Source organism: Pinus tabuliformis, chromosome 9 (assembly GCF_031772625.1).
Source record: "Pinus tabuliformis cultivar Carrire ecotype Pingquan chromosome 9, CPIR1, whole genome shotgun sequence".
Classification (NCBI taxonomy): domain Eukaryota; kingdom Viridiplantae; phylum Streptophyta; class Pinopsida; order Pinales; family Pinaceae; genus Pinus; species Pinus tabuliformis.
Window position 1 is genome coordinate 921,080,021 of NC_142307.1, and position 27,905 is coordinate 921,107,925.

The window sequence follows — 27,905 nt, forward strand, 5'->3', positions numbered from 1 at the left end:
TATTGTACTAGTGTAAGCTTCACATGAGTACATGAATGCATGAAACACCTTGATATTTAAGCTCTTTAATAATTGTGAAAAGGGTTTACAAATTTGCATCATGGTCAAATTTTGTTTTTGATACATTTATTTCTTCCATTTTTTAAGCACATTTGACATTTAAACCACACCCTTATGCAAATCAATGCCTAGGAATGTGAAATGACTTGATTCATAAGGCTAACAATTCACTATTTTTAATATTGTCTTAATGGTTTACTTGCCTTCCTTTTTGTAGATGTATGATCACTTTCTAATTTGAAATGCCACATCCTAACACACATAACGAGATAGTGATCGAAGCCCAATAGTGCCACTATTGGTGCACTTTGCACACAATTTAGACAATGCACACAATTCTTAAATATTTGATGTTGACATATGGAATTTCTTATTGTTTAGGGGTGCTTTAAAACTTACATTGATCTCTAGTATTAATGGCAATTTGTTCTAAATACATAGTGGTTATTGTGCTCACACACTAATGGTATTTCTCATGGTTCATTAGTTGTAATTACACACTTTGGAATATTACAAATACATCGTCTGGGTCACAATTCTATGGTTACAAACTACCCAACTATAAATAGTGATAAATTGATGATAAATGGATGACATTTGAATGTTACATTAAATGTGTAAGTAGTCCACATTCAACTTGGTTTTGTTCATTGTCCTTATTAACAACGACATGTTTGAATATTTCCTTTATTTATCATCACAAACACATAACTCTTTGTCATCCCAAACATAGTTAATATTATTGGTGTATGATCTCTTAATTGTGGAATGGTCTCTTGATGATGATAACAAACTCTCAATCTCAGATGCTCATGAATAATGAATGATCTAACGCCTTACTTGTATGGACACAATTTATTATTCATTTTCTATTTTTGTTGTGCCATGGTATATATGCTTCACTAGCATGTCATGTTATATGGCTAATTGAACAATTTTTATCTTTCATTTTTCAAGTATAATTTCGTTGCATGAATAAGCATTGTTGTTTAATTAAAATCATTCAAAAATTGTTAATAGTTCATGGTTTGTTTGACTGTTCACACACTTATCCCTGGCCTTTTACTTTGAGAATGAGTAGTGTGAAATCACTAGTCTTCGTTAAGGAACTTCCCTCCGTTACTCAATGACCTAGCTTAGATAGATCTTTAAGGATTCCTCCTTGAAAAAGGATATCCTTGTTGTAGTCTAAAGAGTGAGAGAAGGTCACCAAGGTGACATTGGGTGGCTTGCTAGAGAGTTGCCTTTTAGGCATTCTTTGTGGGGTCAAGACTTTTTTTTTTTATTAGAGTTTTTGAGTGGAGAAATAATTTAGAAAATGCTTACAAGAAAATTAGTTTCTCTTGTTCCCATCACCTAAAATACTTCCAATAAAATCATGTACTTTTAATAACATCTAATTTCGGTAAATAATTAATTTAATAAAATTAGATAAATAAGATTAATATTATTATTGTTATTTTTTGTATATGGAAAAATTTAAAACTACTTTTGAGCTTGTACTTACATGACAGGGGATTGATTCTATGCACTACCACAATCACCTCCAAGTGTACCCACATTTCCACACATGTGGCACACTGAGCTAATCGAAGTTTAAACCAATAACATCATAATAAATGCCTTAACAACCCATTCTATCATGATCTAAACCATGGGGCAAATTAAAACTAACTTTTAATATTAAAAAATATATCCATTTTATTTTATTTGATAATCAGTTTTAATATCTAATTTGAGGAAGTCGGCTCAAATAAAACTCTTTTGCAAGTGAGAGGAGTATAAATAAATATTTCCCTAAATTGTCAGGTTGGACGTTATGGGTAAAATCAGCATTTCGAAATCAATGAACAAGGGACTCATATGAAACAAACGAAGGCTTCAGGTTGGCTTGATTGCAACACATGCATGTGAGATCAATAAACCTCTCCCATTTACATAATTAGACCAGCCATATTTTGGCCATCTTCCCATGCCTTCCCGAATCCTCTGTTTGTGCACTTCAAATTGTTGGGATTCTAAGTTGTTTTTCACTCTCCTTGTTTTTCTCTTTTTCGCAATTTGGTTTTCTTGCTTTATTTTTTGAGTTCTTCCTCTACCTTTATTTTCTCATCAAAATTTCAGCTCTCATGAGAAGGTTTTTAGTCATGGTATAACTGTGTGGATTGGAATTGGTTGATCATGAGGGGAAAATGATTAAACTGTAGAGGCCATACATTTGGGGTTTTGGGTGCTTTGGTAGTAAACCCTAGGGGTTATAAATCATAGATCCTTCCTTGATAATTGGCATTGTTTTACAACTTGGCACTTTTTCTGCCAAAATAGCACCTAGCCGATCCAGATCTCTGTGGTGGGGCTGGATTTTCGATTGATCTCTGTGTTTGGTGCCCCCAAAGCCTGACATCTCAACCACCCGAGTGATTTCAGATTCTATCGGTGCTTATAATGGAAATTGAACTAGGGAAAACTAGTTGGGAACTACCAATTCCATATCATCCATATCTATTATATTATGGAATTTCACCACCGTATTAGTGTAGCCAACGTTTGCCAATGGATTGTTTGCATAGTTTGAATTTTCATTGTACTTTCCATGGCATTATTGATTCTTCCACCCTTGCAATATCTGTAGTCCACGCTATTAAATCATGTAATAGTTCATCTTTTGTGCAATCCTTGCATTTGGGGTACTAAGTAGAGGAATCATGGAATTTCCGTCAAACAGCTATTGGATACAGAAAAAACCTCTTCAATTGCATTTCTTCAAACCATAGTTACCAAGTTCGAATTCAGATTCAGATTCAAATTCGATACAATACGGTAAAAATTTGAATAAGAATTTTTCAATTCGAAAAAATCTCGACAGCATACATCTTAAAGGTTAACAAATATGTAGTTTTCTTTCTATAACAACCACTTCTTTTGCTCATTTCTTTCAATTAATTTTGAAAATTTAATAATTTCTATTAATTTTGAAAAATATGAATAATTTTAAAATTATAATACACCAAAAAAAACCACATTTCGCTCCTCCCTCCAAAAAAAATATTTTATTTTCAAAAGTTAAAACTTTAATCTAAAATCTAAGTATGAAATATTCAAAATATAAAAAATTTCTTCTATTATAAACCTACTAAAATTTTTAATTAATTAAATATTAAATATTAAAAATATATAAAATTTCTTAAATATAAATATAATTAAAATTTCAATTAATTTCCATTACACATTGAGTGACTTCACAACTCAAACTCTTGGATCCCACCAATTATAAAATTTCTTTAATATAAATATATCTAAAATTTCAATTAATTTCCATTACACATCGACTGACTTCACAACCCAAATTCTACGATCCCGCCATTTATTTTGGCTTTAGGGGCCACCGGTCTACACATGTGGATATAGCATAAACTCTCAACCCAATTTCCTTATAGGAAGATGATAAACAAATCCTGTAAACCGAATGAAATCTTTGCCGAACTATTCGATATACGAATCAAATTGCTAAATTTTCATATTTTTTCCTCCACAGTGAAAGCAGTGTAAATGCAGGTTGCATGTATAGCCATATCTGTTACTTCCAATTTTAGAGGCACAACATATCCAAAATATCTGTGTATTGATATGATCTGGTCTGCAAACATGGGTCACGTTATTCGTGCATAAATAAAAAGAGCAGGCTCCGTGTTCAGATCCCACACCCATCACAGGAAGGGACCTGCACGTTTCAGAAACCTCGATTATGGTGAGCACAATGGCTACATCAGATGAATTGTCACGGAAATAATGCATGACCCTCGCCGCGACGCTCCCCTCTGCAAAGAAACCTTCAGGGACCGATTCGATTACAAGCATCAGAAAGAGCTCTTTGTAGTGGCCGAAGGTACACCCTATCATTCAAACTTTCGAATTTTTAGCAGAGGCCGATTATCCTTTTGAAGGGACACCCTTATGGTTGAATTCCTTTGGCCTTAGGTTTTTCCGAACAAGGTTGGATCTAGGCGGATTGACGTATCGAGGTCAGCATGGGATTGGGTCATTTTCCACGTGAAGCACGAGACAATTCATTTACTGCAAAAAGAAGGCCAATTTGACTGTGGGTAATGTGTTTCCCTTGAGATATTTTCTGGAGGGAGCCATTGTCTGCAATGTGGATCAGAATGTCAACGATCGAGGTTCATTTGCTAAGGATTCTAGAGACTACGCCATCGTTGTCAACCACAATATCAATAATGACACTAACAGGGTGAAGCTTCCCTCTAAAGCAAAGAAGAACTCTAGTGGGTGGTATCACCACCCCCGCTTGAAAACCAGTCAAGTCTTTAGTGAATGCCATTGTTTTAATTTGTATTTTCCTTCAATTTCATTTTTGTTGCAAGTAAATAAAATCTTATTAGAGAGAAATTAATGTACAAGATCGCTATGTCAAGTATTTAGCTTATGTGATACATTGTTTGGTCTTTTAGTAAATGATCGATAGACACGTTATACTTCGAGACTGACAACATTACATATTATACTAGCTAATTGAAAACCCTATCGGAAAGTTGAACAAAAAGCATCAATTTATTAACCTCTCCTTGATTGAAGGGTCATATAATCTGAAATTTTTCCCCTTTTATTTCTTATTTAACTTAAATTCAATTTAACCCTTGTCATCATATTTCAAAGAAGACTTCTCTGAAGTTCACGGGTTCCTTAGCAATCCCGATTTCCTTTCACCCGTCCGCTTATTCAAAGGATTGATTTCTAACATCTTCCCCATCTCAAAACATAAATTAGTCACAATATTTGCTACCACAGCTGGCCCTAGGAGGATGTAAGATTGACATTCACACTTAAACTTATTAGAAAGATTTGGTTTTCTTTTCTTTCAGCTGCAACATCTCCCCTAGCTAAGATGACATATTATCCGCAATATTATTTTCTACAGTTCCCCTAACATTGGAAATACTAGTGCCAGTACCAGAGGAAGGTGAGAATTTCAGAGTTAGGAGGTCATGAGATCATATTTATTTGAAATTTTTTCTACCTAGTGACGATTGACCACATTGTCCTCTCATCAAGTGGTCCTCTATTTCTGTGCATACTTGCTTGAGAAACAATTTTAAATTTAGCCTTTAGTCGACGAGGTTATGCTCAGAAAGAAATGTGTTCCTAATCCATCATTTCTATCCAACTGCAACAATTATAATATATCATTAATTTTTTTGCAAGACCCTTTCTCAAATCAAGTTAAAGCATTTGGGTAGAGGTAAAATTTGGCAATCATCTATAGTTGTGGCCATCGAAACAAATATACGAAAACATTTCTAATTTCCTTGAGGGAGTTGGCATTCTGACATCCAAGAGGCAGGCTGGACATTTGCACCCAGATAATGCCTAAGGATAATAATTCAGTGAATATATTAAAACCTGTCTGCCAAGGCCTTGGAAAAAAAAAAGCCAACCCTCCATAAACCAGGACATATTGTACATAAAATTTTCTTTTTCAAGCACAAAGATAAATGCAATGATGAAAAAATATTGCCACAGGGGTGTATCACCATAGTAGTTTGCAAGAAGAATCCTCAGGACTTGGATACACATTGATATCTTTCAGCATCAAACATACACTATTTAATCTCGAATCAACCTATGGGCATGGTAGTAAGACTCCTCCACCTTAACCTAGGAGACATAGAGAATCATAACCAATACAAGGCTGGATTATAAGTGTAGAAGAATGAACCTGATGGATTATTTGAGTTAAAAGAAAATCCTTTAAAGAGAAAAATTTCTAGGGCATGCCCTCTATTTGGTGGATCCATCAAAGCAAAAGAGATTGTTTCTTTGTCAGGTGGAGCTTTTCGAGGAGCCAAGCCATTTTTTATTGCAAATATGAATGCCTATATGCCCTTTTCATTTATCATATATAGAGAGGGACATTTGGAGCAGGTCTTGGGTCATCACTACCAATGAGTGTGAAACCATAAGCAGAGAGATTGTGATGATTGAATATCCATAAGTGGATGGTGTAGGCCTACAAAGACAACATGAGATGTTTGGTTCCCAATAAGCACATTGTTTTGTTTAGCTTGATAGTGAAAAATCTATATCAAATAGATAATATATATACATTAGATGGAATTTCACAATACAGACACATATACTACTAAGATTTTTTGTGGGGTTTATAGCATGATGTTAAAATTGAACAGATTCTTGATTTTATTTTACCAATCTTACATGAAACATGTCAGGTTTCAAAAGAAACTTTCAGTTCTATTTTGGAGTTAAGTTTTACATTGTGTATCTGTTTCTCTTTGGTTTTGCTGCTTTTTGATGGATAATGTAACCTGTTTTCTTTGTGTGAAAGTTTTTTTTTTTATTTTTTTTATGTGAAAACATAATCACAAGCTTCAAACAAGTTAATAGGATTTAGCTTGGATGTTTAGGATAAGTTATCGTCTCCACCTAGATTCGAATCCTACTTTTGACATGTTCTCCTTGTGGGATATTTGACTCTGCAAGGAGAAACTTCAAGTAGATGGGGCCAAGAACAATCCTTAGGTGACTTTGATGGATTAGATTCCGACTAGTCAGCCACATAGCCAAGAATTGACTCCACAAATATGTTGGTAGATACTAGTTTTTCCAATAGATCGTGGAGTAAACACTGCAGGAAAAAATGAGGAATAGGAAAAGGTCAAATAAAGCCCTATCTTAGCTTTACACATATACATTTAACCAGTTAGAAGAATATTTACATGAATAACAAATGAATCATCTTACATAACCTTATTGGAAGTGACATGCCCATAATCTTGATGGATAAAAGATATGCAAGGTAGCATGTAAGAAAAATGGAGTTCAAAATAAGGTTATATGATCTCATGCAATACTTTGTCTAGCTTATAACACCATGCATAGCAAAAACAACATAGTCAACATCAGCAGATTTATTTAAATGACTTTAAGCTAAAATATTTGGTAGTGGAAACATGAGAACGAAGAGTGGGAATAATTAACTTTTATCATGGTTCCATAGATCTATGTTGTCTGAATGGGAATATAAGAAAGAAAAAAAAAATTAATGCTTCTTAAAATTTATAGGAAACATGTTAATCACACTTTACAGGTTACTTGGGGCCTTCTTTTCAGATTGTATGTTGAATCTCGGTTCTATGTTGAATTCCAATTTTCTTATATGATGGGAGGGCTAACTCTAATTGTCTCATTTTCCAGGGTGAAGCTTCCCTCTGGAGCTAACAAGATTGTGCCAAGTGGTTGTAGAGCTATGATTGGTCAAGTTGTTGGAGGTGGAAGAATAGAAAAATCAATGCTCAAGGCTAGCAATGCATACCACAAATGCAGGGTCAAAATAAATTGTTGGCCCAAGGTTCGTGGTGTGGCTATGAATCTAGTTGAGCATTCTCATGGTGGTGGTAACCATCAACATATTGGTCATTCTAGTACTGTATGTCGTGATGCACCACTAGGGAAAAAAGTTGGGCTTATTGCTACCAGAAAAACTGGTCGTCTGCGTGGACAAGCTACATCAGCAGCTGCAAAGATGGATAACTAATCTTAGTTCATTTCTATTTTCAAGTATTTCATTGTCTTATTTTAGTGTTTTATTTTGTCATAATGTATCTGATGAATTCTATTGTGGATACGAGGATATGGGCACCATTTGAATGATCTTCTTAGTCTTGGGCAACATCGAGTATGGAAGCAGATGTTAGTCTCATGGGGTGGGTATGCGACATTTTTCCACATTTTCATTTTGTTTATCATTCATTGTTTGCGCTAGTTCTAACAACCAAATTTTAATTATTTATCTTTTGGTCAGTTTTTATCATTAACATTCCACATTTCCGAGGCCACGTAACATTTTCGATTTCTTTAGACAAGCAACCTGTAGGATTAGGATGTTCCCAATAAGTTTTGAAAATTTGTCTAGTACGCCTTGTCGATTTTGGATTTTCATTATAGGTTATCACTTGAATTGTTATCCAGTTTGACATTTGATTAACAACGAAATGTCTTGCTTTTATAAATTAGTTGTATGTTAATTTTTAAAAGTATTTAAGAAATTTGTTTTAAGTAGCCACACTTCAAACAATTGATTTAACACTACCAAGTTTAAGTTTTGGGTTATTTATTTGGTTAAAATATCCCAAAATTTATATCATATCTTAGGTGTCATGTTTGAGTTATTTATTTGGTCAAAATTTCGCAAGATTTATATCATATCGCAGGCTTTTGAAATTCATGCCATTCGAGTTTAACAGATCATAGCAAGGATGAGCCCTATTAAGCTCACCAACTCTATTACTATGCTTCATGCATCATAATTCAAATGGACTTTGAATTTGATTGTTTTCCTTGACTATACAGTATTAAGCGAACTCCTCTCATTCAAGCTTGACCCCAAGTCATACACAAAATTTTGACATGTGAATAAGATTGGCTCGGCAATGAGTTTTCCACCCAATTCCTTGCAAGTCAGACAACACTGTTTGTTTTAAAAAAAAATTGATCACATCCTTAAATGTTTAGCCCTTGGACTCCCTCATTAAAGAGAAGATCATTCTGTGATCCTGATAATTTGCCTATCAAAACGCTAATGGGGAGAAATATGAGTTAAGGAGTAGAGAAAGTTATTTTCTTGCCATTGCCTAGAATATTTTGAAATTTTGGGGCACCTCAAATGACACTACCATCACCACACCAACATCTTTTGGTTAAGTTCCACTGCAAGAGACATCCACTGATTCACGTTCCTCAGCCTGTGACCATAAAGATGATTCTTCCTTAACATTTTTCCTAGATCTGGACATATAATCCTTATCATCATCAAGAATGGATTTTCTTTCTTCACCTATGCTCCACTTCCCCCCACCCGCTTTTAAATAAGCATCAATTTCTCTTCCATGCTTCCCTCCGTTTGAAAATTTATACCCATACCTGACATCCTCATCTTGATCTTGGCTCTTATGCTTCTCTGCTTGATCTAAGCTAAGCAATCGGGAAACCATTACCTCCCTACCACCATGAATAGATAAACCATTTTTCCTAAACCATCTTTCAAGCTCCACAATAGGAATACTAAACAATTCTCGAGTTGTTTCTCCCTCTCCAATCTCCAGAGCAACATCTTTATTTGGACCAAATCCATCTATTATGTCTATAAGATTGGCTTCATAACTATTAAGGTTCTTCAATGGCGGTGCATCTCCACATACTGAATGAAAAGGAGGGAATCATGAATTTCCATAATGAAGAAAGGTAGCTCTCAGTCCATTCACATAAGCACCTAAAAAGAGAAACCAGTCTGACCAAACTTGGAGAGCTTTCATCACTCTCTCCTGCAAGAACACCAGAATATAAATGTGAAAAATTTCACAGAGTGATCCACACAGTCATTACACTTATTATAATATTTATTTTTTTTACGAGTAAAAATTACTAGTCACCTTGCTAATTGATGACCAATAATGTAATCTTCCATACACTTTTCCCACTGACAGGATAAATCAAATCTAAAATTGTCAAATAAATGGTAAATATAAGATAGACTAGCATTAAGTTGCCTATCAAAACTCTCAAGCAACTCAAAAATGTCCAGGAATTGCAAACACTATGATGGTACCAAGGCCACTATAAATGATCAAAATATAAAAACTTGAAAGTTCTAACATGGTACTTCTAAAAAATGAGAATCTCAAAACCTAATTTTTGTAAAGAACCATCTATTCTTCCCTGCCTTGAACCTCTCCTCAAAGGATGATACCACACCACAACCCTGGAAACGTTGATGTCACTAGAAGTAAACATAGAGCACTCATAGGTCGCAGGTACACCCATGTCACAACATCAATAACAATTGTAGTAAAAAGGGAAAAAGCAAGGTTGTGGTATCCAGAATCTGATCTAGTGTCTTTATTAGTCACAGGATCTATTAACCCATATTCAACTTCTAATCTCTTTATGTGGGAAGAGATTTTTCTTTCAATTTCTTCGACATTCTTAGTGCCACGTTCTTCAAGAGACTCAGGATAACCCATGAGTGTTACCTCCAATTGATGTAGATTTTGCCTAATATTACATGTTTACAGTATCAAACCAGATGGTATATATATAAAGGAACAAAATAAATTAGCATCCTAGAGGTAAGGAGAATCACCTGCGACCTTCATCCATTCCACTGTCATTAAGAGTAGAAGCAATGTTGTCCATTGTGACTTCTTGTTTATCTTCTTTCCCAGAACCCCCAAATATGTCATCACTACTAGAAGAAGAGTAATTCAAACCAAGTCCCTTAAGCTCTGCCTTGTCCTCTATATCAGTTCCACCATCCTCACGAGTCCACTTTGAAGCCTGTAATATAGGATGTGTTTTCATAGAATTGCATGTTAAAGGTCTTAGATCTGGTTGTGGGATCGATGACTTTGAGGTCCCCACCACACCAACATTTTTTGGTAAAGTTCCACTATAAGAGGCATCCACTAATTCACATTCCTTAGCCTGTGACCATAAAGATGATTCTTCTTTAACATTTTTCCTAGATCTAGACATATAGTCCTTATCATTATCAAGTATGGATTTTATTTCTTCACTTGTGCTCCACCTTCCCCCTCCAAATTTTAAATAAGCATTAGTTTCTATTGCATGCTTCCCTCCTATTACAAAGTTATACCCATACCTGACATCCTCATCTTGATCTTGGTTCTTATTCTTCTCTTCTTCTTCTAAGCTAAGCAATCGGGAAACCATTACCTCCCTACCACCATGAATAGATAAACCATTTTTCCTACACCGTCTTTCAAGCTCCACAAGAGGAATACTAAACAATTCTCGAGTTGCTTCTCCCTCTCGAATCGCGAGAGTAGCATCTTGATTTGGACCAGATCTGTCTGTTATGTCCATAAGATTGGCTTTAGAGCTATCAAGGTCGTTCAATGATGGGGCATCTCCACATATTGAATGAAAAGGAGGGACACCTAAATTTCAATATCGAAGAAAGGTAGCTCTCAGTCCATTCACATAAGCATCTGAAAAGAGAAACCAGTCTAACCAAACTTGGAGATATTTCATCACTCTCTCCCTCAAAGCTTCTGCAGTAATCTGACTAGTGATGTTTCAGTATAAGTCATTAAAGCTTTCCATAATATCAGACAATGCTACTTCAAACTTTGTCCTATATGCAGAATCATTTTTCACAGGAGCACTACTATTGTAAAGAACATCAAAAACTAAGATGAGCCTTGCAACTTTAGTTGGAATAGGCATCTCCTTTAGAGTCAAAGACTCTATAAGTACCTCAACTACCTCGCCAATTGCGTCGGCATTGTCTAGAGAAATACCCATTGCTTCTTTTATCTGATTTATCTCTAAGGTTAAAGCACAAAGCATGTCCTAAAATTCATATATTTAGTCCTTTTTTAAGGCGCATTCTTGATCCACTCTCTTTGTCCTTCTAGCAACATAAGTTGCAGTTGAGGATTTCTCATGCTCATGCATGTGTTCAGATTTAATCACACGAGTGGGGGAACTTAGACGTATTCTAAATTGATAAACATGATTGTTGTGGAAATATGTCTATAAGAGTTATTTCTTACAATGAAAGATGCATATTTTTTTCACAAGCGTGAAAAAAATCATGTTACAAAGATTTGAGGGAGGGATTTCTTTAAAAAGTCAAGTTTTAGCCTACCTTTAGGATGGGTTAGTTCCTATGGAATCATAAAGCACCTAAATATTGATTGTATGCAAGCCAACAAAAATAAATGTATACCAAACTAGAGCAATCAAAGCTACAGGTACAATGTTGAGATTTGGATTTGAAAAGCCTCTAGACTATATAAGTTTTCAAGTAATTTCTGGAAAGGACAAATTGTAGTCTTTTAGCTATAGACCCAAGATATTCTTGATTGTTTTCATAAAATTAGAAAACGTGGAGAATCTGAATCTCAGTGCAAGTTAAAGGTGCTTGATCTTCATACATGATTTTTTTTCATCATTATTATCCTCAACATGTTCTATTATTTAGAGTGAGATTTCGTGAATTGGTAGGCATGTTTTCCCACATTTTTTTTATATCCCACACAATTGGAATCCTGCTACATTTGGCCTCCTCTACTTCCCTAGGCTACATGTGTTAAAGAGGGTACAAAACACTAATGATATGTTCTTTTACCATAAGTTCTTCTCATTTTTTGGATGGATTATGTGGAAATTTTACGCATGCCAATTATGTGGTAGGAAACAATGTTCCATTATTTTATTTTTATCATCTCTTGTTTCTGAGTTCACATGCTTCTATTGTACTAGTTCATTACGCCTATGTCATGTAAAGATTGAGTTGAGTGGGTTTTACATTTGATTTCCACTATAGTCAACAACTGAATATATATGTTTTCTGTGTAGGTTGGATGATGAAGCAAAACACTTTTATTTCCACTAGTGCTCTATTTTTCATATACTATCACAAGTGCACAAATACAAGATCACTTTTCTTTTTGCTTGGATAAGCAAATAATGAAAGCTTTGTATTTTGTAGTGACAAGGATAACTATGTATTGGAGCTAGACCTTGAGCCCTTCAATTCATCCTTTCCTTACCCAACACGACCATCTCCTATTGGTAATGGAGTTCAATTTTTGAATTGACATTTGTCTTCAATACTATTTCATGATAAAGAAAGCACACAACCATTGTTGGATTTCCTTCGAGCACACAAATACCACAACCATGTCATTTTTATTTCCTTGGTTAATATATTGCATCATTGTGTTTGATAGTTAATTCATTATTATTTTATGCACAATAAATCTCTATCAAATAACAAAGAAGGATGACCTGGTTGTTTTAGAGATATATAATATGAATTGATTAAAAATTCACAGGGCTATTTCGATTCTCATCTTTCTATTTCACTTCTTTAGAGAAAACTATATATTCAAATACAAACTCAACTCAAATCAAACTAAAATAGAGAATCCTAATTATGAATATGTTTCTCTCTCCATACCTTGCAATGACATTATTTTTCTGAATTATACTTGAATTTCATTGATAATAACCTGGATTTATATATTGCTTTTAGCACCAAATTGACATCATGGTAAACATACAAATATCTCGTTAAATATGACCTAAAGATGATTCAAAGAATATTACCTTTAGTCTAATCATGTGGCAGAGTAATTTTTTAGGTGTGAAGTTTTATTAGAGGCACTTGTAGAAAATTTGTGTAGGTTAACCCGATAATGCAATATAAATCAAAGTAGAATACTACAACCTACTTCTACTATCAATTTGCGAAAGCTTAAAGATCGAGCTGAACAATATAACCAGAAGAAGAAGAATCAATGGCACAATCACATGAAAATACTTTGGGGAAAGCCTCAGCTAAAAACCCCACACTATTATATTATCATACATGGTGGAAATACATAGGAATTATAGAAAGCCTTAGCTCCCACAGCTAGCCAGCTCTCAGTACAATTCTCACAGATGCTCACAGGAAATCTTGGCTTCTCTCCAGCCTTCCTCTCTGCCCTCCAAGCTCCTATTTCCTTGCACTATTCCTTGTGGATGGTTTTCCTTCAACCAAGTGGATGATCTTTCTCCAAAACTGCGCAATCCTTAAGGATAAATCCTTGACTACATGCATGAGTTTTCTCCATGAGAAAACACATGCAACTGATAGTACACTGTCCTTGAACATTAATCTCAAGTGGGTCTTTCTCAGAATAGACATGAATGAGTTTCTGAAGAGGGAATCTTCAATTAATTGGAGTAGCACTAGCTGAGTGCATTAATGCATCAACTGACTATTAACTCACTATTAGTTCCTCAAACAGTTTGGAACTAATTTAACTAGACTTAACTCAGTAAACTGAGTTAACTAGTTACAACTCAAATATAACTCAATATTATGTCCATAATTTAAGGGATAACTCTTTCATGACTTTAGAAAGACTTCTAACTTGAATTTCTCCAACTAATTAATTTAAAATTAATTAATTAATTATTTCCAAGTAGTTGTTAAGACTAAATCTGATTTTAATTCACAATTTAATTCAAGGACAAATTAAATTGGAATATTCTTGTTGCCATATTTCAACACTCCCTCTCAACAAGAAATGGATTATCTGCCACCTCGATCCTGTCTCTATGGAACTCGAATTTACACTTTGACAATGGCTTTGTCAAAATGTTAGCATCTTACTCCTCTATCGAAATATATTGCAGCAACATGATCCTCCTCGCTACACAGTCTCTGAGATGATGATACCAGATGTCGATGTGCTTGGACCTATCATGAAATACTAGATTCTCATAAAGTTTGATACAACTCTAATCATCACAATAGATCACAGTTGGATCCATCCTCTTATCAAACAAACCAACTAGGATTTTCTGCATCTAGATGGCCTCACATGCTACCTGACTTGCAGCCATGTATTCTGTCTCTGCCAAGCTGAGTGCAACTGACCTCTGTTTCCTGCTGTACCAAGAAACTGCTGCTAACCCAAGGTTGAAAATCCCTCCTGATGTGCTCTTCTGATCTAATGGACTCCCTGCTCAATCTGCATCAGTGAAACCCTGTAGCTTCACTCCCTCTATCCATTTGTACCATAATCCATACTGAGATGTGCCTCTGAGGTATCTCAGTACATGCTTTGCCACCTTCCAAAACATCTTGGTAGGCTGAACCATTGCTTGACTCAGTTGGTTCACCACATAGGACAAATCTGGTCGTATGTTCACTAAGTACATCACTGAAACCAGAAGATGCCTGTACACAGTAGCCTCTACTACTTCTCTTGAAGTAGCAACCTCCTTCCTCTAGTTACCTGCTAGAGGAGTCTGCATGGGCTTTTACTCCATGTGGAATCTCCTGAGTATCTCGTTGGCATACTTACCCTGAGACACAAACAACTCCCCATCATTCTGCCACACTTCCATGCCAAGGAATTAATGCATGAGACCCATGTCTTTCATCTTGAATTCTCTTGTAAGGTCCTCCTTGCAAGACACGATCAACTGATCATCACTAGTCAATATGAGATCATCAACATAAAATACGATGATCAATAGTTTACCTTTCACCACAATGTGGTACAGGTTCACATCTGCTTCACTCTTTGTGAAGCCTAACCCAGTGAAGTAGTTGTCTATCCTGGTGTACCAAGCACGAGGTGCTTGCTTCAGCCCGTACAACGCTCTCTTGAGTTGGCACACATGCGACTCACGATCGAAGGTCTCAAAACCTTTCGGCTGCTCTATGTACACCTCTTCCTCAATCTGGCCATTGAGGAATGCATTCTTCACATCCATCTGATGGATCTTCCAACCCATCTATGCTAATAGTGCCAACATATATATGATAGATGAGTACCTTGCGACAGGATAAAAAGTCTCATCATAGTCAATCCCCTTGACCTGTGAAAAGCCACGGGAAACAAATGTTGCCTTATGCTTCTCCACACTACCATCAGCAACTTGATTTACCTTGTAAATCCAACGAGAACTCACAACTGACTTGTTCTCCAGTCTCGGAACCACGTCCCAAACACTATTATGAACTATGGAATCATACTCCTCCACCATAGCATCAACCCAAATCGGTTGCGGCACTGCTTCCTCAAAGGAATATGGCTCAGTCTCAACACATTCCCCAGTAAGGGCCATGTATCCAGTGTACCTCTCAGGTGACCTCGTCTATCTGCACTGAGAAGATGGTGCTCCCACATTCTCTCTCGCATCCTCCAACAATCTATCAGCTTCTCTTGTGCGCTTCCGTCCATCTCTCGAAGACTCTACTTGAGTGGATGTCTCCACTCCTGGAACCTTTGCATGCGGCTGCTCCGCATCAGTCTAAGGCCCCTCCTCCTTAGGAACCAATAGTTCCTCCACAGCCTGTAGTTGGAGCTCCCTCCCAAGGGAAACTCACATGGCCTTCTGCTCATCAAACTTGAGATCTCTGTGAACCACTGTCCTCCGACTATTAGGCAAGTACATCTGATAGTTGTGAGGTGTATCAGTGTACCCCACAAATATCCCCAACTCTGTTGTCGGCTCAAGCTTCTTCCGTGCATCCTTTATCACATGGCAATATACCGATGAGCCAAAGATCCTGAAGTGACCCACATCTGGTCTCTTATCGGAGAAAGCTTCCTCTAGTGTCTTCATACCAACTATGCGATGCAGGCTTCTATTCTACAAATAGACCGATGTATTGCATACCCCAGCCCACAAGTGAAGTGGTAGGCCTTGGTCATGCAGCATTGCCCGTGTTGCCCCTATAATAGTTATGTTCTTCCTCTCGGCCACCCCATTCTACTGTGGGTTATGAGGTGTCGTCAACTCTCATTTAATTTCTTCCACTACACAAAAGCCCTTAAACTCTTGAGAGACATATTCTCCACCATTGTTGCTTCTCAAGGCCTTGATCTTCTTCCCCAACTGTTTCTCGACCAAAGCTTTGAACTCACAAAAGTTTGTGAAAGTTTGGTTCTTCTTCTACATGAAATAAATCCAGCATTTAAGAGAATAGTCATCAATGAAAATCACATAATACCTTTGCTTCGCTGTGGTGCCATCGAGAATGGTCCACACAAATCAGTATGAACTCACTCTAAGATAACCTCTGCTCGACTGTCTCAATCATGAAAAGAATACTTGGTTTACTTTCCCAAGGTACAACCTTTGCATGTGTCAACTTGCTCAAGTTTACCTTTGGGAAGTCATGTAGATATTTGTTACATTATCTTCAAAGCCCCATGATGCAAATGGCCCAACCGCCTGTGCCACAACTTGCCAATGTCTTGGCTTTGCACCAATTCTGCTTTCGTACTCAATGCTACACAATCATCTACCTCTATTTTATAGAGATTCTTCACCTGAATCCCTGTCCTCTCGGTCTGACCCGTGTCTATGTGTCTTAGGAATGCCGTTCCTTTACTGAAGACAACATCGTAGCCTTTGTCCTCCAACATCGCGACCGATACCAAGTTCTTCTTCAATGCAGGCACATACATCACATCTGTTAAGGTGAGAGGAGCTCCATGCTCCCTCTAAAAAGAAACTGAGCCCACTCCTGAAACACTATACCTTCTGTCGTCACCCATCTCTATGCGCATCTTGAGGTCTTTCTCCTCCAAGGCACTGAGTAAATTTTTATCACCGGTCATGTAGAATGAGGCTCCATTGTCAAGATACCAGACACAACCCATCATCAATGACACCATGCATGCGATGAGGGTAAAGTCCATTTCAAACTAAGAGGCTAATGCCTCACCTTCCGATCCTTCCGAGGATCCCTTCTTGGACTTCTTCAATGGGCAATTAGTCACATAATGTCCCATCTCGTGACAATTAAAGCATCTTACTTTAGACATGTCACCCTTCTTCCCTCCATGAGAAGAATTTGATTTGAAATGGGAAGCCTTTCCCTTCCCTTTCCTTGCCTTACTTTCTAAGGCCAGATTTTCTTCATCATCATTCTTGGATGAAGAACCATCTCGTGTGATGCTCCTGATCTCCTCCTGCGTAAGATCTGACCATAGTCATTCCCAATCCGGCAGTTTCTCCCTTCAATTCACAGAGTCCTGGTAGCTATTCCAACTCTTTGGAGGCCAAGGAGAGCGAGGCTCACTATATCATCATCGGCGGTAGTTATTCCCACACTACCAAGCTCATCTCTGCAGGTGGTGAGCTTGTTTGTATATGTGCAAATAGTATCGCCCTTCTCCATCTTGATTCTTCGAAGCTTATCCTTGAGCGCCAATTTCCTCTGGTCACTATTGTTCTGGTAGAGGTCCTCCAATGTCTTCCACATTGAAAATGGAGTATCCTTCCCATGGAGACTCGAGACAATATGGTCTTGAACTCCCTCAAGGATGATCCGTCTCGCCTTCACCACACACTTCTTCCACTCAGCCAACTCTTGTGCATTATTTGAAGCTAGCTTTAGGATTTCTTAATCAATGAATTCCTTCAATCCATTGTCTTCTAATACAGCCTCCAATCTGTCTTTCCATGCTATGTAATTCAAGCTACCTTCCAAGGCATACTCAAGTCTCAAGCCATAGAATTCCATTCGTCAGCCTTGAAGTATGATATGAATTCGATTTGCACCTACAACCCTAAACTTCAAACTTCGAATTCTCTTCTCAGTATACTATTCACAGCTCTGATACCATGTAGAAAAATCTTACAAATCTAGCTCTGATACCATGTAGAAAATATGTGTAGGTTAACCCGATAATGCAATATAAATCAAAGCAGAATACTATAACCTACTTCTACTATCAATTTGCGGAAGCTTAAAGATTGAGCTGAACAATATAACCAAAAGAAGAAGAATCAATGGCACAATACACATGAAAATACTTTTGGGAAAGCCTCAGCTAAAAACCCCACACTATTGTATTATCATACATGGTGGAAATACATAGGAATTATACAAAGCCTTAGCTCTCACAGCTAGCCAGCTCTCAGTACAATCCTCACAAATGCTCACAGGCAATCTTGGCTTCTCTCTAGCCTTCCTCTCTACCCTCCAAGCTCCTATTTCCTTGCACTGTTCCTTGTGGATGATTTTCCTTCAACCAAGTGGATGATCTTTCTCCAAAACTGCGCAATCCTCAAGGATAAATCCTTGACTGCATGCATGAGTTTTCTCCATGAGAAAACACATGAAACTGATAGTACATTGTCCTCTAACATTAATCTCAACTGGGTCTTTCTCATAATAGACATGCATGAGTTTCTGATGAGGGAATCTTCAGTTAACTGGAGTAGCACTAGTTGAGTGCATTAATGCATCAACTGACTGTTAACTCACTATTAGTTCCTCAAACAGTTTGGAACTAATTTAACTGGACTTAACTCAGTAAACTGAGTTAACTAATTACAACTCAAATATAACTCAATCTTATCTCCTTAATTTAAGGGATAACTCTTGCATGACTTCAGAAAGACTTCTAACTTGAATTTCTCCAACTAATTAATTTAAAATAAATTAATTAATTATTTCCAAGTAGTTGTTAAGACTAAATTCGATTTTAATTCACAATTTAATTCAAGGACAAATTAAATTGGAATATTCTTGTTGCCATATTTCAACAACACTGTTTGTTTTTTTGTTTTGGTTAGACAAGGGTTTTCTCTTGCTTTTATGTGATTTCCAATTTATCATATGTAGCATGTTGAGAAATGGGAAAAAATAATGTGTGACATTCATCTTGCAGAAATCGATGTTTAACGAAAGGATATAGAGTGTAACCAAGCTACAATCTGCTTTGGTAAAGGCAGAGGGACATCTTAAAAAACTACCTAAGAATACACCATATACAGAGTTTGAACATAAGTAATATATGGTTTTTTATTTTGCAGATATGTTCTTTTTTCTATCCAAGATATCACAACAAAACAAATATTGATATTGTAGAAATTGTTAGAGGACCTCATTGAGGTCGATTTTTCTAATGTCCTACTTGATTGATACCTTCTCATGACAGGAAGGCTTTAAATATGAATTAATATGTTCTCGAAACAAATTAGACTCAAATTTTATAGATATAAAAGATAAAAACAAATGTCAATGCCTTCATTTGATTGTTACTTGATTCTGGTGTGGGCAAGTTACATGAAATGTGATTGGAAAAAGGATGGGGAGACAATGCAAATCACGTTTTGGATATGATTCATTTGTTGTTGGAGATCCTTCAGGCACTTGAGCCATCGACTTTGGAAATGTTTCTAGTAGGTATTCCTATGGTTTTTAATGTTGTGATTCTTTCACCTCATGGTTATTTTGGGCAAGCAAATGTTTTAGGAATGCCTAATAAGACATCGATGGACAGGTAAACAATTTTTTTATAATTGCAATTTCCATTCCATGATATCTTCTCTTTATTGTGTGATTTTATTTTGAAAGTTTATTTTTATTTTTCTTTGTATTTAACTATGAAATTGAAAATAATTGTTATCATGTCTATTTAAACAACAACCAATGCTTGAAGATGAAATTAGTATTACACTATATTGATTGAAATCATGTTAACTATTTTGTGTTGAAATATTTTCATGACTATTAGAAAATTTTACTTTCATGTTGGTATTTAAGCACGTGTTGTTTATATAGTCTACCAAATTCATGCATTAGAGAACAAAATGTTGTTGTGAATAAAATCACAAGGATTAGACAACACACCTCAGATTATTTGTTTCACAAGTTATTTACAGCTTGAGCTTTTTAGCTTGTAACTTAGTTGGCATGATTGTTCCTAAGCTTTCCATGAAGGTTGAATACTAAGTTAGTAAGGTGGTATTTTCTATGGTGACATTTATTTGTTTATACTGGTCTTATGGCCACATAGTGACAACTATCACTCAACTGTAAAAAACTTGGTCAAGTTTCTTTCTTTTATGGGGAAGAATGGCTCTAACATTGTTGATGTTGAGGTATATGTCATATAAATCCTTTATAGTCTACTTTAGTTTATATTCTATTGTTAAACGTCTTTGATTTCTTACACTCTGCATTGTATCTTCTTTTCTTTTCAGAAAAGGAACTCAGTATTGATGGTAAGCAACAGGATTCGAAGAAAGAGGAGAACACTAACACTGGAGCGACAAATGAAAAAAGAGAGAGACTAATGTTCAAGTCTTAAAAGTTGGTGAATTCACCTGCAATGGCTTGGAAACACAATGATAATGTTTTTTAGTGATGAAACAATATTTCATGTGTAAATTGTAGTCCAATCAATGTTAAGTTGGAAACTCATATTGTAATACTTGACATTCCATATAATATAATTTATGTGGTTGGAATTATTTATAGTTGCACTTGATATTTAGTATTTTAATTAACTTATGTAACTTTTCATTTTTCATATTAGATGAACCAGTGCACATTGTATGACATTTTTTTAGTTTAGTTGCAAAATCATACTAATTAATTTATATTGATTATTAATGAACACATAAAATCAATCTAAAACTATTAAATTAGTAGTTTGTATTGATGAATGATGAACACAAATAAAATGAATATACGACTAAATTAGTCATTTATAATTATTATTAATGAAAATAAATGAAATGAATATGAAATACTAAATTAGTCGTTTATATAATGAATATGAAACTACCAAAAAAGTATAAATCATTACAACAAATGATTAATTTGTGATTACAGATGGCAACTAAATTTATCATATATACGACTATTAGTAACTAGTTTACAATATCTTATAACATGAAAAAAAATTAGTCATATTTCTTTGGTCATTAATTGGTTTCAAACGACGATTAAAATTTGCATATATATGACTATTAGTAGCTAATTTACAGTATCTTATAACACGACCAACATTTTGGTCATATTTATTTGGTCATTAATTGGTTTTCTCGAATGATCAAATAGTAATATATTTTGTTATATATTTGTCCAATAATTGTGGAAATTAATGACTAAATTAATGATCAAATTTGCGACTAAATATACTACTAGACGATAAAATTGAGATAACCAATTAATGACTAAGCTAAAAACGACTAAAACTTGGTCACGCTATAAGATACTATAAATCAGCTACTATTAGTCACCAACTAAAAAATGATCGTTTATATGCAAATTTTAGTCATTTTTTTAGTAACTAATTAGCCATTTTGTACTAGTGACGTGGCTCCCTTCTATGAAACTCACAGGTGAGATTATGTGTAATATTAAATTAAACGAGGGCACTACCCTAATAAATCCAATGATAGTAATAGACCTAAATATCAATGACAAATAACAAATATGGACCACTCCCCCACCCCCCCTCGTAACAGGGGAGTCCACATTTGCACTTTTAGGGCCGGGTTCTAACATCCAAATTTGATGACGCTCGATTTTTTTTCAGATTTGACACTTGAGAGTGAATTTAGAATCCCCCTCCCCCACTGATGTCAAGGGAGGTCTGTGTTAATTGTCTAATTATCACCCTCTTGCATCTGTCTGATTATCACACAACTAGCACCCAAGGTCCTAGCCCCGAGTCTTATCACCTTTCCATGTGTCCTAGCTCCTTTTACAAGGTTTAGGCAACTTCAACCTTGTTCTAACTTGCAATTTGACAATTATATTCAGATAATCCATGTGACCCCGACTCTGTGCCCCTAGGACTTAGGTCTATGCCCTAACCCCTAGTCATTTCATCAGGAAACATGCCCTGCCATGTGCTTGAGGGATAATCTCAATCTCAGGAACACCAATCCATGGTGAATAACATTGTTACGAGTGTACTTGAACATTACAATATTTATTAAATGCCTTCATAATGGTCTTGGCAAGGCTCAAACTTATTATAGGCCGACCCCATATATATATATATATATATATATATATATATATATATATATATATATATATATATATATATATATATATATATATATATATATATATATATATATATATATAGATATATATATAATCAAACCACCAAGCCAATAATTTGGTAAAACCATAGTATTCAATCCTTAAGAACCCTACTAATTAACATTGAGACAACCATGACATTCAAATCATTCATGATTTTACATTATCTCATAAATTCATACAACCTCATAAAGAAATCCAACAATTCATATACCAATTATTACTAGAATTAGCATGAACATAAGCTCATTTTCACATATAGGAAACTCATTCATTCATCTATGAAACACACGTAAGACTAGTATCCCTCCCTTATACATGGAGCCTCATTTCCAATATTAGCAAGCCATTACCACCTAGCATATGAACAGGTATAAATCCCTTAGTGGTAATAATGGAATATTGAATAAGTCAACAAACAATATTCATTCAGGTAGTTCAAACCAAAACTTAGAGTCAAGGGGAAGGTGCCAGTTCAACCATACTAAAATTAAATAAAAAAGGGAACACATCAACCTAGGTTCATACAAGAAATCCAATTCTTAGCATTAAACCCAAAATAAAACAATAACTAAAATATCATAAGATAGAGAACAATTATCTGGCAATGAGATATTTTGAAACAGAGATGGGGAATCTAATTTTCCACCCAACCATCACAAGTTGCAACCAATTATTTCTTCTACTTGTCACCCTTGAGATAGATTTTAGAGCTTCAGGGAGAGTGCTCAAAGGATTTCACACTTAACAACATTGGGAATCCATATATTTCCCCATCTCCACTTGCCAACCAATACTTGATCCACAGTTCCCTTACCCCAAACCAAGAGTTCAGAGGCCACTGAAACATTACAACTCAATAACTTGAAGGAATTTTTCTTGTTGTTTTTTACTTTTGCAACTTGTCTATACTACTCATAGCCTCTTGGAAGCTATTTCTTCCCCTTTTCCTTGGCCACCTGCCTTCACTCTCTGAATGATATAAAAACTCCTAAGTGAGATAGGTTTCTCTGTGTGTCTTTGATCCAACTATTCTATGGCATAGCTTCTCTACTCTCAACTAAAAGCCTCCTCTCCTCTAGAACATAGTTCCCCTATTTTCTTGTTGTCTCCTATTATGCATGTTCCCTTTTGCATTGCTCTCTACCCAGAAATACCTCCTTGTCTATATATATATATATATATATATATATATATATATATATATATATATATATATATATATATATATATACATTTTCCCCTTTTTTCCTCTATGTTGTGCCTCCACGATTTGTTTCACCATGTCTGGAAAAATTTTCCTAGGTTAGTGAGATGGTTCTGTTAGCCCTGAGGTGCAACGCTGCTATTTTGAAAGCTAAAGGAAGGAGAGGGTCTGCTTTGCTATCCTGGAGAGGTCCCCACACGGGCCATCACCCCACTTTACTCACTCTTCCACTTCCATTCTCGTCCGCTCATACCCTAACCCAACCCTCACATCCTAACAAACCCACTTTCACCTTGGTCCTACGTAAATTAACCCATGTGCTAATGTTCAAAAACTCCCGAAAACCTTACCTTTCCGCACATACTCACCCTCCGCACATTTCACGAGGACATCCCATACCTCTGTGTCCCTCCGTCATCGAACTCCCCACCGATCTGACGGCCCACACTTCACCCGATTGATGAGACATGCTTGATCGATTTCCACTGTTAGATCATACCCGCCAGATCTAATGGCTATCGCTCATATCACGCAGGCAACTAGCGAGAGGAATACCCGCCCGATAAAGGCGGTTTCCTCTCTCCCCTCCGCCGCTACGTGGTGTGCGATGAATGGCATCGATCGAACTCCGGCATTTATTGCTTACCGCCCGATGAGTGCCCAATAGAAACCATTTCCGCCAAAAATGAAACCACCCCCCGGGTGTTATCTTCTGAGTGCCTACTCCACCTGATAACCGTTTGATCTGTGCATCTGAGATCTGACGGCTCGGACTTATTTCACTCCCACCACGACTTCAAGCCTCCTGTGTTCGATCTCCACCGTCCATTTCCCTCGATCCAACAACCCTCATTCACCACCACCATAGTCCACCCTCCACCGCCTGGCCACCATCCTAACCATCGATTAATCCCATACAACGGCCCATATGCTCTATACCCCGCTTCCCATCAGTCACCCATGGAGGAAAGTGGTTGGTTCGGTCAATATCTGTGGCAGTCAGACAGTTGAACTGGAATAATGGAAAGCATGGCCGAAAGGTAAAAAAACAGCATCATGATGCAACCGAATTAACAAAATGATTGTGGCACATCACAGCACGTTCGAACCATCTGACAGAGCGGCGAAGTGACCAGAATTGGTTAGTGTGTTTGTTAGAAACAGTGCTCTTGTGCTCATTCTTGTCTAATTATGGCATCAAGCAGTTAAAGGCCAGGGGGGATAGATTAAGACATTTCGAGCGCTAGAGAGCCCGATAGCATTGTAAAAGCCTATAAATGGCTGGAAGTTAGACAGAACAAGGGTTCAACTTCTGGAGACTATTGAGACTTTGCTACTCAAGCTTCTCATCTTCATTCTAGCAAATATAACCTTATTTTTCTGTTATATGTTCAATGTCCATTTTCTCTTCTATTCTATGCTTGCACTTGAACAGGTTGTTCATGTTTCTTTTGTGTCTAAGGCAATATAACTGTCATCTTATCTCTGCTTTGATAAATTATATTTGCAAGCTTCTTTTATTGCTTGTAGCTAGCCATTCATATGTGTTTATATATATGCATCTGTCGGTATGGTAAGTATTCTCCATCTATCCATTGAATCTACAAACTATTGAACATTAGTGGTCTAAAGCCTTAGAAAGTTGAGGGTGTTCATGCATGTCTTGAATAAAAACAAAGTTGAAATGGTTATCTGGCTTGATCCAAATTATCATTCATTCCAATAGTTCAGAGAACAATATTGAATATTATATGTTACCAGGCATCTCCGATCTACAACATTGGAGAGTTTCCTGGAGTGATAACATAATTGGCACCATTGCCGGGGAGAGGAGACTGAAGTTCAACTTCCCTAGGAGACGACACAGATCCAACTTTGATGATAGACAAATTCTGGACACTATTTCGGTTGTAATCATCTATCTGGCGACTCTACTAGAGGACAAGCCTCTTGGCGACTCCACTCCATAGTTCTGGCTCAGTTTGGGAGGCATACTTGGAGAAATCCTCAGAAGCCACAAGCTAATCCAGTACCTGACTCTGAAAACCTCATCAAAGAGAGAAAGGTATTGCAAAAAGGAGCATCAGGTTCAGGTAAACCTAAACAATATTCTATATCTCTTCAAGAAAATCTTGTAATAGAACAAATACATGTTGAGAGTATAGCATCTTCTACTAGCAGTGAAGAAAAAATATCAAAGATTCATAAAGCTCCTTATTCTTTAGGTCCTCCTTTTGTTGCAAGCCCAAAGGAAACCTCACCTCCTATCCATCATACTCCTTTAGTCTTATTAGTCACTCCCCAACCATCTGTGATTCAGACTTTCAGTACTCTTATAGCCACCACAGCTATGGCAGGTCCACAAGCACCTACCAAAACGGAACGAATCATAGCTGCTAGGTATGGACCTCTAGTACTGCCCACCCCTTTGAATGCCATGCCTACTGGAGAATATCAAAAGTATATGCCTATGTTCACTGGGACTGAAGGTGTTACAACTGAGGAACATCTTGAATCATTCTATAGCTATGCTGATAACCTGGACATTAGTGAAGATGATGTCTGGATGAAAGTCTTTGTCCAAAGCCTGGATGGAGAGGCTAGAAAATGGTTCAGAGAACTAACCCCAAGGTCTATAGCAGATATTGAGGCTTTAGATGATGCATTTCTAAAACATTGGGGGGATAAGAAGGATCTACTATACTACCACACCGAGTTTGGAAACTTAAAGAGGGAAAATGGTGAGTTGTTGTCTGATTTTAATAAGAGGTTTAACCAAATGTACAGCAAGATACTAGCTGAAGTAAAACCCACCACTACCTCTGCTAAACTCACATGTGCCAGCGTTTTTGATTCTAACTTCTACCTACTATTGAGGGAGAGGCAATGTGCTACTTTGGCTGATATGCAGGATGCAGCCTTGGAGGTAGAATCAAACATCATGGCTATAGAGAAGCTCAGAGGTAATGTTGATAGAAGGAGACAGAGGGGTGAGTCTTCATCATCTTCAGACCCCAAGATAGATAAAATGACCAAGATGATAGAGTCATTAGCCTATGAAATCTCCAAGTTAAAGGAGGAGCAGCACCCTGGGAAAGGAAAAGTTCCTAATACCTTTGCTCCTAGAAATTCAAATCCATATAGAAGAGCTAATGAGCAGATGCAGATTCTGCAAAGAAGCAAAGATGCCAATGAATACCAAAGGGTGAAGACCCCTTTCCAGAACGTAGTCATGGAAGAGGAGCGGTTTGAAGAAGATGATGAGATCCATTGTATGGAAGACAAAGGCAGTGCCTCCTTTTTAACCTTAGCTGCCTATGAAAAGTCATTATTCAATGACCAGATCAGCCAAGAGTGGGGCAGTGAAGTTGTTCTACAAACTGAAGATCAGCACAAATATAATCTAAGGTCAGAGATGAATAATGCCAAGGAAACCCCTATTCAAAGAACTGTTGTCCTTGCAGAACAGCAAGCTAATAAGTAGAAGCGACCAGCAGCTAATCCTATCATCCTCAAAACTCCAGCTTACGAGGTAAGAGGCCTTGACAAGACCCCTTCATCTTTCAGTTTCCGATCAGAAATTCAGAAGCTAAGAATACCTATACCTCTGGTTGAGCTAGTGAAGAATGAGTCCTTCAAGAGATCTATCCTCGAGGCCCTTGAACTCAGTGCCATCCAAGCCTCCACTGACTATGTAAATCTGCAAGATCACAAACCATCTGTTGTTCTCAGCCCAATGATTGAAAATTATGATGACAGCTCTCCATCGTTCTATGTCTCTTTGACTATGCATGACAAAATCCTTCACAACTGCCTTCTGGAAACTGGAGCCAACCATAATCTAATGCCCAAGGCTGTCATGGATGAGTTGGGTCTTGACATTACCAAGCCTTATCATGACCTGTTTTCTTTTGACTCTAGAAAAGTGAAATGTTTAGGATTAATCAAAGGCCTAGCCATCACCTTGTCTCAACTACCTATGAAGAGCATGATGATGGATATTGTGGTAGCAGATGTGCCCCCCAAGTTTGGCATGTTACTTTCCAGAGGTTGGATCAAGAGATTAGGTGGAACATTGCAAAATGATCTGTCCTACGCTACTGTCCCAGTTTTTGGAGGTGAGAGTAGGAGATTATATAGAGAAGATTAGTTGGCTTATATCATTAGTGATGAGAAGAATCCCACTAATCATCCCATATATGCTAT

The 27,905-nt window shown here is 36.7% G+C and overlaps 2 pseudogenes; one reads left to right on the plus strand and one right to left on the minus strand.

Annotated features, from left to right (window-relative positions):
• Positions 1-3,705: 3,705 nt before the first annotated feature.
• LOC149151746 (large ribosomal subunit protein uL2-like) lies at positions 3,706-7,630 on the plus strand (annotated as a pseudogene).
• A 2,197-nt stretch (positions 7,631-9,827) lies between these two features.
• Positions 9,828-11,571, minus strand: LOC149151747 (protein RRC1 pseudogene; annotated as a pseudogene).
• Between the last annotated feature and the right edge of the window lie 16,334 nt (positions 11,572-27,905).